General features: G+C 42.1%; 1 pseudogene; it reads left to right on the forward strand.

Annotated features, from left to right (window-relative positions):
• Positions 1,046-5,713, forward strand: LOC109845769 (annotated as a pseudogene).

Genomic DNA, 5,713 nt, shown 5'->3' on the forward strand with positions numbered 1-5,713 from the left:
GGTATTAATTAGCTAACTGAAAACACTATTACCGAGTGTGTTTGTAATTAAGTAAGAATTTAGGTGGCACTATGATTATTGGATGCATGCCGTACGTTGAATATAATTAAGAAGGCAATCAATATTTGAACAAGGTGTTAGATCAATAGCAAGAGATCAAATGATCGGCTAGAGATTTGTTACATTTGTAGCACGAGGAGCTAGGTGCCGTCTCTTGTGATAATTTATCTTAAACAAATTAATTCATGTTAATTGACAAGTTACTTCATTCTAGGTAAAATTTTCTGGCATCACAAACACTGGAATGTTTTGTTCATTAATGCCTTAACTACCATTTAGAATGTTTTGTCCACTAATCATGTGAAATCTCTTATCTTCTCTTGAGATTAGTAATGCTTAAATTTTATTATGCATTTGGTGCTTTTTTTGTGCGTGTGTGACGAGGAACCTTGACTAGGTAATTAAATCAGGTATATATTAAGAACGAGGTCTGAGGTTCGAATACTCCCAATCACGAGGAACGAGATTCAGAGTCTAAGCTCTGTCACCTATGGTGGCTCTAGCTCCTTCCGAATGTCAATATCATATTAGGTGCCTCAAACCTCACCCTAATGCTGTGCATTCTCTCTTAATTTAATTAGTGCCTCAAGTGAAGAACTTCCTTTAATTTGTTTGGACTATGTGAGGAATTTAGGAATTGTTCATTTCCTAATTGCATGATAATAGTACTAAAAAGTGCCAAAATTACAGTATTCTTGTTTGAATACAACAATTTAATTACTTACTTAGAGGGGTTCTATGAAATTTACCCTTTTCCTGCAAGAAAGTTTGCTACTTTAATACTATTGAGTCCATATATACAATTCAAACAAGTACGCTTTCCCTCCACTTACTCACTCTCCCCTCGCACACTGATGAACTCCAGGCCATCGTCGCGTCCGACTGCGCCGCAACCGGCTCCCCGTCCATGGACAACAACTCCTCCAGCTCCCCGTCCCCATTCACCAACCACCGCACTCCTCGCTCCGCCTCCACCCTCAACTGACCGCCGCCTCTCCGCCTCCGCACGACACCCCTTAAATGCCCGCGCTGCGACTCGTCCCACACGAAGTTCTGCTACTACAACAACTACAGCCTGTCCCAGCCCCGCTACTTCTGCCAAGACCTGCCGCCGCTACTGGACCAAGGGCGGCTCCTCCGCAACGTCCCGTCGGCGGCGGCTGCCGCAAGAACAAACGCGCGTCGTCCGCCCGCCAGGAAGCACGGACATTGTCCGGCCGCCAGTTCAACGTTCAGGCGCCGGTGCCGACTGATCTGCAGCTGTCCAGTCTGTTCACGGGGAGCTGCGACTTCGGGGGCTCGCTCGGGTTTCCGATGGATTATTCGATGATGCCGTATGAGGCGCAGGAGGACGTGAAGCCCGGGAGCAGGATGCTGTCGCTGGAGTGGCCCGAGCAGGCCGGGTACTGCTTGGATTCTTCGTATGGGTTCGGGATTTGGGCCGCGGGGATGATCGGGCCGTCGTCCGCTGCCATGTGAGAGTACATCTTTGCGGATAGGCCCTCTATTCTACCGGTCAGTCGCGAATAGGCTCCTGTAGTTTTATATATTAATGTTGCAGGCAGACCGTACGTTGAGCGAAATTTCTTTTGCTATTTTGCACGCAGAGAAAAGGAAATTATTTTCTTACGACAAATAGATCTCGTAAGGATATAGGGGTCAAAAAAATTTCACTTAATAGGGCCTATTTGCGACAATAGAACTACGGGAGATGCATCTTCACTTCAACTGGATGATAGTAAAGAGGGTCTATAATTAACCCTTTAACTTGTCATTATTAATTTTACTATAGTTTTCTTTTTTTGGGATGATATGTGGGTAATGTGGCACTATGCTATTTCCCTTTTTTTTTTTTTTTGAGAGAGAGTGTATTTGCTTTGTAGAAACAGTAACAACTTTGTATTAGTTTCAGTGATTGGTATATGATGAACTGAGAGCATGTAGTTTGTTTTTATTGAAAGCTATATATGTCTCAAATCCTGTCTTATTCGTGAAGATTTATTCTCCCTACATTTTTGACATTAAATTAAGGGGAGATTGCTTCTAGCCCCCAATTTCTTTACAAGTATTTCCCTCTCCCCAAGATTTTTTCTAGGACAAAATTTTAAAAACGACCGTTTTTGAAAGTTAATAAGTAAATTCGACCGTTTAAAACAAAAATTAGCAAATTCGACCATTTTTCAGTAAAAAGAGTCGGTTTTGCAATTTGGGAACTGTACGGGACTAGTAGTCCCGTACAGTTCTCCCAAAATCACACTCTCTCCTCCTCTTTCTCTTCTACCTCCCGCTACTCAACCTCCGGTCTTCCCCCTTCCTCTCTCTCTCTCTCTCTCTCTCTCTCTCTCTCTCTCTCACACCCCCACAACAGAGATGCAGTTCTCCCAAAATAAACCCCCAAACTCACCACTTCGCTCTCTCTCCTCCTCCTTCTCTCCTCCTTATCGCCCGACGCCCTCTTCTACCTCCAGCTACTCCTCCGTCGAAAACCTCTCCCGCCTCCTCAAGCCTCCAAGCCGTCCCATTCACCGGAGACGCACTCCGTCGAAAACCTCTCCCTTCCCGCCCTCTTCTACCTCCCGCAACTTACTGGAGAGGTGGGGTTGAGGCGATTTGGTGGTGGCGGTTGTTAGGGATGATGAGAGAGAAGAAGAGATCGGTAAGGGTTTGATTGGGGAAGGTTGGGGTTTTAGAGAGAGAGGGGGTGATGAGGAGCTTGGGGATGTGTTTGAGAGGGCGGTTGAAGGGGGAAGATGTGGGTTTGTTAGGGAGGAGGTTATTTGCAGAAAGAAGAGAGCTTCTTCTTCTGTTTACAGGGTTTTTTGGAGAGGAAGGGGGAAGACCGGAGGTTGAGTAGCGGGAGGTAGAAGAGAAAGAGGAGGAGAGAGTGCGATTTTGGGAGAACTGTACGGGACTACTAGTCCCGTACAGTTCCCAAATTGCAAAACCGACTCTTTTTACTGAAAAAGGGTCGAATTTGCTAATTTTTGTTTTAAACGGTCGATTTTACTTCTTTTTACTGAAAAAGGGTCGAATTTGCTAATTTTTGTTTTAAACGGTCGATTTTACTTATTAACTTTCAAAAACGGTCGTTTTTAAAAATTTGTCCTAATTTTTGTTTTAAACGGTCGATTTTACTTATTAACTTTCAAAAACGGTCGTTTTTAAAAATTTGTCCTTTTTTCTACGCTCTAAAAACTCCAAAACCAAAACCATAATTTCTTGAGCCCCAAAACACAAAACCCCAAGAGTATAAAACATGTGAAGATTATAATACTCTCTCACAAAACCCAAGAGTTTAAAACATGTGAATACCATAATACTCTCTCTCTCTCTCTCTCTCTCTCTCTCTGGGGGATTATCTCTAAAATTTTCAAACGGCGTCGACATCGACGGTAAAACTTTTCCGGCGTTTGTTCATGAGGCAAAGAAAAGGTGGGAACTCCGGTGACTCCTGGTGTAATTTTTTTCTATTTTTTAACTTGTACTTGAATCTGAATGCTATATTTTTTTAATTATTTTACATATTGTTGTAAATTTTTTCTGAAATCGATAACTTGAGATTAAAGTAGAGTATGTAAATTTATATATTGTTGTTATTTCACCGTAATGATTTTGTTATTAAGCTCATGAGTTGGTGGTGAAGTAATGTTACGTGTTGGTTTTAAAAATTACGAGTTGGTTGTAAAGTTTACGAGTTGGTTGCCAATGGTACGAGTTGGTTGTGAATGTTAGGAGTTGGTTGTGAAGGTTACGAGTTATTTGTGAAGGTTACGAGTTGGTTGTAAATGTTACGAGTTGGTTGTGAATGTTATGCATTAGTTGTGAAGGTTATGGTTTGTTGTGAAGGTTACGAGTTGTTTGTGAAGGTTACAAGTTGACTGTGAACCTTGGAAATAAGTTGATTGTGATTGTTGTTAACTAACCTTCACAACCAACTCGTAATCATCACAACCAACTCGTAATCATCACAACCAACTCCTTACCGAGGTTCACCACCAACTCGTAACATTCATAAACAGCTCGTAACCTCCACAACCAACTCATAATCTTCACAATCAACACGTAACCTTCACAACCACCTTGTAACATTCACAACAAACTCGTAACCTTCATAACCAACGCATAATCTTCACAATAATCTCGTAACCTTTACAATCAACTCCTAACCTTCACAACCTTCACAACTAACTCGTAACCTTCACAACTAACTCGTAACCTTCACAACCAACGCGTAATCTTCACAATCAACTCGCAACCTTCACAATCAACTCATAATCTTAACAACTAACTCGTAAATTTCACAACCAACTCGTAACCTTCAAAATCAACACGTAATATTTTTTCACCATCAACTCATAAGTTTAACAACAAACTTATTACAATGAAATAACAACAATATATAAATTTACATACTCTACTTTAATCTCAAGTCATCGATTTAAAAAAATTACAATAATATGTAAAATAACAAAAAACATAGCACTCAGATTCAAGTACAAGCTAAAAAAGAAAAAAGTATATTACACTGGGGTTGCCGGAGTTTCCGCTTTTTTCTTCAAAATGGTGACGCAACTCGTCATCACCGTCTTCAAGATCGTAGTTTTCTTCGCCTCATGAACGAACGCCAGGAAAGTTTCACCTCCGATGTCAACGCCGTTGGAAAATTTTGGAGGAAACTAGAATTTTCCCCCTAAAATCCATTTCAAAAACATCATGAATAGAGAGAAAGAGAGAGAAAGAGTATTATGGTTTTCACATGTTTTAAACTCTTGGGTTTTGTATTTTGGGGCTCAGGAAACTATGCCTTTACTTTTAGGGGTTTTGGAAGCGTTGGAAAGGTCGGGGGATACTTGTAAGGAAATTGGGGGTTAAAAGCAATTTCCCCTTAAATTAAAATAAGTCTATCGTTAGTGTTAAACTTATATCTGGGAAGGGATAAAATAACACGTAGTATCCCCTCCCTGAATTAAACAAAGGCTTTTATTGACTATATAGGCCTCCAAATCTGCACTGTTTGCATGATTTTTTGTACCCCAAATCTGTATAAAGCCAAACATTTGAACTATCTCATCTTTAATAACTAAACTAATATAATGCAATATTCTTACCCTATGAATGACCTCCAAGATCTATATACCCTATGAATGACCTCCAAGATCTATATAGTCACATTTCCGTCCATGGCCGGTCATACCTCAATCTAGGGGTGTCCAAAAAAAGCCGCCTGCCGAGCCCCCCGGCCAGGCCGAAAACCCGGACAAAAACCGGTCCCCCCGGGCCCCGTCGCCAACGTTACCGAGCCCTAGTCCGGCCCTGTAACCGTGCCAAATGGCCATGAGCTTCTTCGACATGCGGCCCGCCTCCCGCCCGCCCGGCCCGCCGCCCAAAACGTCCACCAAAACAGTAATCGTTCGTCCGCGTCGGACGGTCACAAAGGTGACCGTTGCCCAGCCCGGCCCGGGCCAAATCTGGCCTAACGGCCAGATTTGGTCTTTTGACCGTTTTGCCCCTTAAAACGGTCAAAAAACGGCTATTTTTCGAGGGTTTTTTGGTCATTTACCTAGGGGGCTGCTTCTATAAATAGAGGGGGGGTTTCAATTCATTTTCTCACAACAAAACTCATCTATTTCTCTCTCTACTACTCTCTTATACA

The sequence above is a fragment of the Asparagus officinalis genome, chromosome 6 (genome assembly GCF_001876935.1).
Source record: "Asparagus officinalis chromosome 6, Aspof.V1, whole genome shotgun sequence".
Taxonomy (NCBI): domain Eukaryota; kingdom Viridiplantae; phylum Streptophyta; class Magnoliopsida; order Asparagales; family Asparagaceae; genus Asparagus; species Asparagus officinalis.